Raw genomic sequence first — 11,996 nt, 5'->3', positions numbered from 1 at the left:
GGCATATGACAGGAGACTTGACTCAGCTGATCAATGTAAAAGAATTTGACGGGGGTTATGTCTCTTTTGCGGGAGGAGAATCTGGTAGAATCACACTGAAGGGAACAGTGAAAAACGGTGTCTTAAGCTTCGAAAATGTGAATTATGTTCCTGAACTGAAACACAATTTGTTGAGCATTTCACAAATTTGTGACCGAGGAAATTCGGTGCATTTTACAAAGAAAGGATGTTATGTTTTGAAGCCAGGGATTGTCATTCCTGAAGATTGGTTTTTAATGACTGCCGAGAGAAAAGGAAACGCTTATGTCATCGATATGAACAAGAAGCCATGTGAAGAGATCACTTGCTTGTTTTCAAAGATATCAGAACATGATGGTCTATTGTGGCATCGTCGTCTCGGACATGTGAACATGAAAAACTTAAATCGTCTTGCCAAAGGTCAGCTAGTACGTGATCTGCCAATTAAAGACTTTATGTTGGTAGAGAAATGTGTTGCCTGCGCTAAAGGCAAAGCTCATCGAAAGCCGCACAAATCTAAATCCGCACCCTCAACCAAAGCTGTACTTGAGTTACTTCATATGGATCTTTTTGGGCCCGTAAATGTTTTAAGCATTGGCAAGAAGGCATATTGTCTCGTGATAGTTGATGACTATTCACGATACACCTGGGTGTATTTTCTAAGTCACAAGAGTGAGGCAGCAGTTTTGATCAAACAATTCATCACCTTGGTGGAAAATCAAGCTACTAAAAGGGTTAAGGCGATTCGATCAGATAATGGGACAGAATTCAAAAATGTTACCATGAATACTTTCTGTGCAGAGAAGGGAATTGATCAACAGTACAGTGCTCCTCGAACTCCACAGCAGAACGGTGTTGCTGAAAGGCGAAATCGTACTCTTATAGAGGCTGCACGTACTATGCTGGCTCACTCCAAGCTTCCTAGTTTCTTCTGGGCTGAAGCTGTTAGCACGGCCTGTTATGTCCAGAATCATGCTTTAGTAAATAAACGTCATATGAAAACTCCTTATGAGATTCTGGAAGGACACAAACCTTCGGTTTCACACTTTCGTATCTTTGGTTGTCCATGTGTGTTATTACTAATGGACACTAATGGAAAGTTTGAAGTCAAAGGAGACGACTGTTACTTTGTTGGACATTCTAAAGGCTCAGCTTATAGAGTATACAACAAAGTAACCAAAAAGGTCGTTGAGTCGTGCAACATTGAATGGTTAGAAGAAAACTCTACGGATGCTAGAGTCGGGCCAGACTGGTTATATGATTATGCTACTTTGTTTAAATCTTTTAACGTGTTGCCAAGTGTTACTACAGGTGCAGGAATGTCGACGCCGCATCAACCATTATCATTTAGTGACGCTGAGGAAGAAGAACAGTCAGTAAACGAATCAAAAAGCCACACTGTTGATCCCCCGGGAATGGTTTTTACTCCTCATCCTTCGCCTCAACAAATGTCCCATCGCTCCCCTGAAGGTACTTCAACAAGTGGTGCTTCACCCAGTGTTTTAGGATCTTCACTGTTTCCTGATCCTATTCCGGAGGATTGCTCTGTCACTACTCCATTCATCCATCACTCTACAGTACCTAATGAGGGGGAGTCTAGCCACACCATTTCTGAAGATCAAAATGCAGCTTCCGAAGACGCGATAGCTCCAGACATAGCCATACCTACAAGTGTCCAGCGAAATCATCCTATAGAGAATGTGATTGGCCCTGTGGATGCAGGGGTCATGACCAGGAGTCAATCTGGAGTCATCAATACATGGGATTCACTGTTTATCAGATGGATGTCAAAACCGCGTTTCTCTATGGAGACGTGAAGGAAGAAATTTTTGTCGAGCAGCCACCAGGGTTTGTGCATCCAGACTATCCTGGCTATGCTTACAAGCTGGACAAGGCATTGTACGGATTACACCAAGCTCCTCGAGCTTGGTACGCCACTTTAACTGAGCATCTTCTGGCTCACGGGTATACACGTGGCACCATAGACCAGACTCTGTTTATCAAGAAGGTGGGAAGTGATCAAATCCTGGTTCAGATTTATGTCGATGATATTATTTTCGGATCTACGAGCGAGGATCTCTGCAAGGAATTCGAGAGGGTTATGAAGAAGAAGTTTGAAATGAGTGCTCTTGGAGAAATGACACTGTTTCTGGGATTGCAAGTCAAACAGAGTTCGCAAGGGATTCTTATCCATCAAGGGAAGTATGTGGATGATGTACTGGCGAAATTCAAGTTTACGGATGCAAAGCCTGCTGAAACACCAATGGCAGAGAGGCCACTATTGACTGAAGATGAAGAAGGAGAGTCTGTAAATCAACGTCAATACAGGTCTATGATCGGGTCATTGATGTATCTCACAGCCAGCCGTCCGGATATCATGTTTGCTGTCTGCAACTGTGCACTCTATCAGGCTAATTCTAAAACTTCTCATCTTACTGCTGTTAAAAGGCCGACCTCGGTTTGGCCTGTGGTATCCGAGGGATTCCAATTTTGACTTGTTTGCTTTCTCTGACAGCAATTTTGGAGGTACTGATAGTGACAGGAAATCTACATCTGCGGGATGCCAATTCTTGGGTGATCGGCTCATCTCTTGGCAATGCAAGAAACAACAAACAGTGGCGATATCCACAGCTGAAGCTGAGTATGTTGCTGATTCTGCTTCTTGTTCTCAAGTGGTGTGGATGCAACATCAATTGCAGGATTATGGTTTGACTTATCTTAACACTACTATTTACTGCGATAATGATGCTGCAATTCAAATTGTTCGGAATCCTGTCTTTCACTCCAAAACCAAGCACATTGATATTAAAGTCCATTTTATCCGAGACTGCTTTGACAGAGGCCTTATCACTCTTGAACAAATCGACACAGATGCAAATGCGGCCGATTTGTTCACCAAGCCTGTCAGCAGCTCGAAATTCAGAGTGCTTGTGGATTTTCTGAAAATGATCCGTTTTACTGACTGAGCATGTTTTTGTTTCGTAGGTAAATTTGTTCATAAAGTTTTTCTATTCGTAGGTAGTTTTTTTTATTTATGCACAAATTTAGGGGGAGAAAAATTCGAAAATCCAAAAACATTAAAAAAATCGAAAATACAAAAACATTAAAAAAATTAAAAAATAAAAAAAAAGGGGAAGAAGGGGGAAAGCAAGCGTTGCAATGACTGGGAAATGAAATGAACTTTCACATTATGGTCAAGGGCTGACTCATGTAAGACCAGTATCGAAATAGTTTGACTCTAGTATGATGTGTTGGTAGGCTCTATCCTTAAGATTGGAAACAATAGCTGTTTCTGTTCAGAACTAAACTAGTACATGACCTCAGAAAAGAAAATCACTTGGAATTAGCTTATGTCTATTTGAATGTTTGTATGTTTTTCCCGATACACACAATTTTGATCTGATTCTGAAATCTTATCTGAAAAAGTCGTGTACCTCCTCTGCTGCATCCAGATACATGCTGACCTGGAGGTGCTAGGCAACGTCAGCTTCTGCTGCATCCAGATACATGCTGACCTAGCTGTACGTTGTCGATCTGTAGATCAATTAACACCCGAAAGAGGCCCTCTAGTGCCCAAAAGAAACCCAATAAACCTATATCAAATTGAGAAAACTCATTTGATCTGTATATTATACCATCTCAACCTAAGATCTATTTTGTTCTCTTCTCAACCTATTCCCAGTTAAGATTTCAGAAATTTGGATTGGACTTGTGAAATATGTGGTAGGGAAACTGCTTGCATGATAGAGTGAGCTGTGCATAATTCCAGGATTTGATTAGTATTTGTTTGGGTGCTCATTATTAAAAATCTCAAAACATGATAAAATGAGATACAGGCAGTTATATGGAAAAGATCTAGGGAGATGAGTTTAAGAGGACAAATATACTGGCAATCGTCTAGATCATCCTCTAGTAGATCAGTGTTGATAAGTGAAGTCAAGCCCGAAACCCCGTGATTTGATCCCTGGGTAATCTTTGTTGTTTTCCTATTTTGTTTGTAAATAATGAATATTTAATTATTTATTTTTGGTTTTAGGTTTTTCAACAAATCATGCTCAGGAAGTTGTATGGATTTTTAATTGATTAAAATTTTGATTAATGGATTCAATTAAATCTAATTTAAATCATTAAAGAAAATCCATTGAAACTATCTCGGTCCAACAAGCCCAATGTTTGGCCCAAGCCCATTTGATGGACTGATGTATAAAAGAAAGGTCTCGAGTCGAGACCTCATAACTCACTCGAAATCTTCAAGGTTTTTCTCTCAAGAATTCCGGCGAAAACCCTCTGCTCTCCGGTCTCGACTCATAGTCTTTCTGGTCTCGACTCATAACTTTCCGGTCTCGACTCATAGCTTTGAAGGTATTTGATGATCTGTTTGAAGTTTTGCAGGTCTGATGATGATCAGTTGAAGATTTGAAGAAATTGAAGAACCCTAAAAATTAACATAATTTGGTCTTCAAATCTTTTTGATGGTGTTATGAGATTTGATCCTAAGTGTTTGAAAGTCAAAGTGTTCGTGGATAAGGACTCGAGACTGTTGGTTGCGAGTCGCAACCTTATCGTAACTACTCGAGATCTGTTGTCTCGACTCATGGTCTCGACTCATGGTCTCGACTCATGGTCTCGACTCATGGCTCAACTGTGACATTGGTTGCGACTCAAAACTTCTGATTGCGATTCGTGATCTCGAGTCAAAAACATCTTGTTTGGAGTTGATTTTTGATAATTGATAATTGTGTATGTTTGTGACACACTTTTGGTTTGTGCAGATAATGGATTTGAAGTTTATAGCAACTCATAATCAGGCAGGATATTTGGCACCTCCTCCAGAGAAACATCGGAGATTATACTCTTCGCTCATGAAAGGTCTAAACAGGTGCCGTATTGTTCATGCATTACGAGACAATCCAGTCATTTATGAAGGCGTCATTCAAGATTTCTGGAAGAATGCGAAGATCGAGGTGGTTGAAGGAAAGGGAGTTATTGTGTCTGAAATTCAGAAAATCACGATTACAATAACAGAGCAGATGATTCGTGAGGTGTTGCAGTTTAATGATCAAGACTCGGATTCAATTGAGGTTCTAGCTGGTACAGTTGAGGCTATTCTACCCAGACTCAGTTATGAAGGCAAATATCCCCCTCTGGTCAAGAAGTTTGTGCATCCGTACTGGAGGTTATTAGTGCACATGTTTCTTTTGTGCATATCTGAGAATCGGGGAGGCACTGATCAGTTGAATAGTACACAGACTGCTGCTTTGGTATGTGTAATAACAAATGAGCCGTTCAACTATTCGAAGTATGTTTTGGAGGCAATGAAAAGAAATGTTCTGGGAGTCAGAAAGGATAAGTTTCTCATGTATCCAAGGTTTATACAGATGATCCTCAATGCAAGTTATCCGCAGTTGGTGAAAACTGGAAACACATTGGAGTTAAAACCAATGGGTCCCGCATGTTTTGGTGCGCTTACTTCGAAGAAGAGTACGGAAAGGAAGTTTGAAGGAAAAATTCCCTTAGAGAAGTTTGGTCAGTTCGCTGAAACTGAAGATGTTGCTGCTGAACCAGTCATAGATCAACCAATTCAAGCTAATGTTGGACCTGCTGTTGCTATCGTTGCTGAAGAGCATGATGTTCAAAGAGGATCTGAGAATGAGCTTGTGAATATTGATTCAGATGAGGAAGGTGTTGAGATTTCGTTTGATTCTGATGTGGATATGGAGCTTCCACCTGAAGCTGGAGTTTCTGATGCTGTTTCAACTGCCCCACCTGTGATTTCTACTGAAGTTTTGGCTCAGTTATTAAAGACAGTGACTGAAACGATGGGAAAGCCTCCTTCTGATCTTTCAGTTCCAAATGAAGAGTCAAGTGAACGCCCAAAGGATCCTGATTCCCTTCCAGTTAAGCGGAAAAGGAGGGATCCTCGGCTCGGTATGTATGTTGAGAAGAACAAAGATCAATCCTTGAACAGTGATGAAGATGATGAGGGTCTGTATGATTTTGATTTTGAGAAGAGTGTTGCTGATGCTACCAACCCCTCCACAGATATTTTTGAGGATCTGTTTGATGTTGATACTCAAAGAACTGATATGGAAACCACCGATGTTACTGTTGAAGTTCAAGCTGCAAGTGTTGCTTCAGAGCCTGCTGGTGATATATTGCTGGGTGCTTCTGATTCTGCCGGCCCCTCCAATGTTGCTCATGATGTGCCGAGCAGTTCTAGTGGTAAAAGGCCTGAGGAACCGTTGAGAATGCCGTTTGATGATGATTCTAGTGATGAAGATGAATTTATTAGTATGAGAGAGATGAAGAGAAGATTGGTTGTTGTTGAACAAGATTCGATTCACAAAGAAGCAAAGATCATCCAACTTGAAGATGTCATAGTAAAGAAGGATCAACAGATTGAGCAATTGCAAGGAGATGTGAGTCTGTTATTCTCCATGGTCTATGATTTACGTGGTAAGCTTGAGAAAAAGTTTGGACAGGAGTTTTCTGATCCAACAGATGTTGAGAACCGAAAGAAGGCCTTTGAAAAGGATAATGCTGAAAAGAATGCTGCGATGGAGAAATACTTTGAAAGAGTTACTGATCCAGAAGCAGAGAAAGCAAAGGCATAAAGAATTAAAAGAAAAAGAGAGTTGGTGATTTTGAAAAACAAGAATCTGAATCCAGATGATGTTGATGCTCAGGCTTCTCATCATATGATGGATGTTGGTGAGACTTTATATGATAAAGTTGGCAATCGCTCGGGAGTGGTAAGCTGGGGTTATGACCATGACAGACATAGGTGGTGGATCAAGAGAAAAGTTGGTCCGGTGGAGTGGTACAAACATCCTGGCCAGTTTCAATCGTTTACAAAGGTTGATCTGACAGAATTATCTAATGCTCCTTATGTTGATGATAACCCTGGAGGTCCTGGACACATATTTTTCGAAAGATTGAAGAGGGAAGTTCAAAATAACTTTCCATCGATGCGCACTGCTGACTCAATTGTTAAACCTCTTAAGGGTGTCCGGGATTCATTTACCAAAAAGCGAATGAAAGTGGTGCACTGGCCGGTAACAGACAAAGAGAAGGTGATACCGTTGGTCAAGAAGATTCCACAAGGTGCTCTGAAGTCTCTGCATTTTTGGGCTTATGATGAGCGTCTTGGTCAGGCAGTGTTCGTCTGTGATGGTGATGTCAGTTTCCGGTTAGTCGATCAAGTGGATGTGTTAAACATTGCTCTTGAAGATTTGGAGGTTTTAGCTCAAAATCAGATTCGAGCAACTGAAAAGTATGAAGATATCGCGAAGGGTTGGACTGCCGCTGTTGCGTCCGCTATTCACATTCGCAAAGTTGGATTTGGTGGTTTTCAAGATCGTTTGGGAGGTAGTAGCAACACTTGAAGAATCAAGAACCTGCATGCATAAACCTAGGGGGAGATTGTTGGAACCTGAAGGTTTATTCATGCAGGTGAATATAGTACAGGGGTTAAAAGGGTTGTTTTTGTTTTGTTTCTTAATGTTTGTAATGGGCCGATTAGGGGTGTTAGGGTCAACTCGCAACCCATTAGTGTTTAGGGCCTAGAGTTCGGTCCTAGTGTTTAGTATATATACAAACCTCAACCTTAGGGTTGAGGTTGTTGGTGGTGTATCCGGTTGCGAGTCCCTGTGATAGTTCTTGTATCAGTCTACGTTCATCGTTGAATGCAAGAATCTTTTGGTTTGTGATTTAGTTTACTCTCAACTATCATTGATTATTATTGTTTAATCTTGAATCGTCTTGTGACTGAATTCCGCGCTTTCACAAGATATTATTGATATCATTGATTGATCCTGCTCGGGTTTTACATTATGCCTACTATTCAGAAATTTTGAGAGAGAAAGAGATTTGGGACGAATTGAAAGTGAAACTTATCGTCCTTATTTATAGTTGTGATTTCGGACATCGTCGCGCCCCGCGTAGAACACGGCCAGGGCCTTCGCGGCCTGCGAGGCTCCTTAGGGTAGGCCCTAGGGTTGCTGATTCGACTCGTAGCCTCCACACGCGTCTTGACATGTGGCAGCACCGGGTGCAGCCATGGTGATGGGCTGTCGCGCCCCGCGTAAGAAGTAGCCAAGGGCTACGCGGCCCGCGACAGTTATAAAAATCTGGTTTTTAATTAAATTTAATAAAAATAAAGGTATTTGGGGCCCGTTTTCGTATATGGGGTGTATCTTAAGACGTATAGGGGCACTTAAAATATATTAGGTGTGTCGGAATATTTTGGAGGGTTGTTATAGAAGGTCAAAGCATCTAGTCTGTAAGTTGAAGAAATCTATTTATGGGTTAAAACAAGCATCACGTGAATGGTATCTCAAGTTTAATGAAGTCATGAAGAAACAAGGTTTTCAAAGAATCAAGTGGATCAATGCGCCTACCTCAAGATGAGTTGGAGCAAGTTTACTATACTTGTCATTTACGTAGATGATATTCTATTGGCAAGTAATAGTTTAAACATGTTGCATGAGTCGAAGCGGTTACTCTCACATAACTTCGACATGAAGGATATCGGAGATGCTTCTTACGTCATTGGCATCGAAATTCACCGAGATAGACACAAAGGGATCTTAGGATTGTCTCAAAAGGCTAACATAGATCGTGTCCTTACACATTACAACATGCAATAGTGCAAACCCTCAGTCGCTCTAGTAGTTAAGGGAGATGTTTTCGGTTCATTCCAATGTTCGACAACAGAGGTTGAAAAGGAGCAAATGAACCAGATACCTTACGCGTCAGTAGTCGGGAGCCTGATGTATGCCCAAGTTTGTACTCGCCCAAATATCGCTTATAATGCCGGAATGCTAGGCTGTTACCAGACTAATCCTGGCCTAGATCACTGGAAAGCTGCTAAGAAAGTACTTCGATATCTGCAAGGGACGAAAGACTATAAACTGACTTACAGAAGAAGTGATCATTTAGAAGTGGTAGGCTATTCTGATTCTGACTTTGCCAAATGCAAAGATGACAAGAAATCCACTTCAGGCTATATTTTATGTTAGTAGGCGGACCTATCTCATGGAAGAGTTATAAACAACAGCTAACCACAACTTCCACAATGATGGCAGAATACATTGATGTTTATAACGCAATCTGTCATGGAATGTTTCTTAGAAATCTGATCACTGGACTCAAAATCGTTAATTTCGTTTCTCGTCCATTGAAGTTTTACTGTGATAACTCAGCTGCCATTAGTTTCTCAAACAGTAACAGTTCGACAAGAGCTGGTTTATATCTCGATACAAAATATTTGTTCGTACGTGAACGAGTTGAGGAAAACAATCTTGGTATTGATTATATTAGTACTGAAAATATGCTTGCAGATCCAATGACTAAAGTTTTTGAAGAACATGTTTCGGATATGAGATTTACTAAAGACCTTATTTAATAGCATATTGTACTAACTTATGTTTTAATTAATGAAATTTCCTTAGTTTTGATTTTGTATGTCTCTAACATATGTTTTACCGGCATAATGACATATAGACAAATCAAACATCAAAGGGCTTATGTGCATATTTTGATCATAACTGTTAGGTTTTAAATTGAGGCTGTAGTATGACTAATGGGAGTCCTAAGCCGAATGATGATTCAACGGCTGTATTTCTCTGCTACGGTTCTTGGTTTAAAGCTAAAATGAGTATTAATTCCTGATCAGGCTTATCCAACACTCATGATAAATGATTGCTCGGCTAAGTGGGAGAATGTAAGATTAAATATAATTATTGTATTATATTTAATTGTGTAGCCATTATAATCATTTATATTATATAGATCAAAATATATTATACCTATTATATAATTAGTTTGTAATTGTTGATGGACCATATTACTTTTATTAACTAATTAGGTTTCCTCTTGGGTGTATATATAAGGAAATAACTAGAGAGGTTAAAGGTTAGACACTAAACATAACATCACCATAATCGCCCTCTACTCGTCTCTCTCCAACCGAATTCCAACCCTAGAATTCGGTTTCACCATCATCATCTTACACCCTAAGGAGGAACCAGATCAAGCTGATAACTATGTCGAATTCAATGGCTACGTCTCTAATTGGATTCCCTGCTAGCCTGTATGCGGTTACATGTATTTCTTTATGTTTTCCATTATGTTTATACAGAACTGATCAACATTTCAGTGATAAAAGCTAACGGAGTTGGCTCCAGAGACTTATAGAGTAGGTTTTTTCATAAGACAAGGACGCATAAGAGGAAATTTGTGTTATAATGACTCATCTTGATACCCTCCCTAGAGTTCAGAGACGCAAATGGCATTTTACTCTTGTTTTTTTTTATATGGGTAGATCCATTAAACATAAGTGTCATATGTAAAACGCGAATACAAAATAAAGGACGAGGGCATGAATTATAAACACCGGTTTCTCTCGTAAAATTATCTAAAGAGAAAAGTTAACAAAAGTTTCACACGTAAAGTTCAGCTCAACTATATTTATAATTAAAAAAACGTAAATTTTTTCTAAGTACGTACTATGGAAAATGAAACTTTTTTAACTAGGCAACACAAAGATAATATTAATCGAAATCCATGCTAATTAAGTAAAACCAAGTTTAATTAGACAACAGTACAAAACTAACACCAAATTAAGATGAGATGCATACGTACAAAAGAAACATATATCCAGTAACTCTGTTGAACCAACAAAATGAGGTGATACATGGTTTAAAAGTAAAAGACGCATATAACTTAAAGACAAAATATCTTTCTTACTGATTATTGGAACACACCATCATTAACATTATCACCGATGACTGACTTCTGATTACCCCAATCGCTTCTTATTGCCGCTAGCACGTGATGATGGTACTGCTGTTACAATATATAAGAAATGAGATATGCACACATAACACAATTCACATTATTTGAACATAAAGATATCCAATATATCTTAGTGTAATAGTTATTACTGATTATTGAAAAACTACTGACCTTTTGTCTTGTGTTTTTTATCATCCCAACACTTCCAGCAGCCACCCTTGCTGTGATCATGTTTTGCTGGCGGTGGTGCAGCTTCTACTCTTGCTTGAACAACTATCATCATAGAGGAAATCAGAGCAAGGGCAAAAACAATTGCCAAGAAAGAAGCAAAACCGCCATTAAATCTCATCTTCATAACTCGAATGATGTTTAACATTTGTTTCACCAATATTGTGTGTGTATATATATATTATTGCTTTTTAGTATGCCAAAGACTCATGGTTACGTTCTTTTTGATTTTTCTAATACGCCCAAAATAGCGAAAGTCTCTGGGGACACTTAATGGCTGTGGTACGTTGTGAAGGTAAACCAAGAAAACTGAGCCATGGTAGGATGTCTCACATCATACGCTGCAATTTGACTTTTAAGGCTCATGTTTGACTTTAATTTGCACAAGAAATTCTTCCGCTATCTTTGTTGAGAGATGCATCCATAAATAGATTATTTGATAAATAACTTTAGTGATATATAAAAATCTGTTGAATAGTTTTGGTGTCGAAAAATTGGTGAGTTGTGATCTTAAATGCAACTTCTTTTTACTTAGAGTTAATTACTGTTTTCGTCCCTGTAGTTTGTCAAAAATTACTATTTCAGTCCATTAGTTTAAAAATTGCGATTTCAGTCTCTGTGGTTTCACTTTCGTAACCATTTCAGTCCACCTCGTAACCATTTCAGTCCCTGTACTTATAGAATAAATGGATTGAAATGGTTACGAAAGTGAAACCACAGGGACTGAAATGGTTACGAAAGTGAAACCACAGGGACTGAAATCGTAATTTTTAAACTAATGGACTGAAATAGTGATTTTTGACAAAACACAGGGACGAAAACAGTAATTAACTCTTTTACTTATCTCCATTGGTGACCAAATCCAACCCAACCTTTTATTAAAAAATCAATCTTTTTCTTCCACCTACACAACCCAACCTTACTCAATTTTTAACACACATTCATAACCCATC

At 39.2% G+C, this 11,996-nt stretch overlaps 1 long non-coding RNA gene across 1 annotated transcript; it reads right to left on the bottom strand.

The window, feature by feature from the left end:
• Nucleotides 1–10,659: 10,659 nt before the first annotated feature.
• Nucleotides 10,660–11,253, bottom strand: LOC110867461. The gene is made up of 2 exons (XR_002551615.2): nucleotides 10,987–11,253; nucleotides 10,660–10,866 (listed from the first exon to the last, which is right to left on the bottom strand). It is a non-coding gene; the product is annotated as an uncharacterized LOC110867461 (long non-coding RNA).
• Between the last annotated feature and the right edge of the window lie 743 nt (nucleotides 11,254–11,996).

The sequence above is a fragment of the Helianthus annuus genome, chromosome 12 (assembly GCF_002127325.2).
Source record: "Helianthus annuus cultivar XRQ/B chromosome 12, HanXRQr2.0-SUNRISE, whole genome shotgun sequence".
In the NCBI taxonomy this organism is placed as follows: Eukaryota; Viridiplantae; Streptophyta; class Magnoliopsida; order Asterales; family Asteraceae; genus Helianthus; species Helianthus annuus.
The sequence above is the reverse complement of the archived record's forward strand: the minus strand, read 5'-3'. Positions and strand labels throughout refer to the sequence as shown.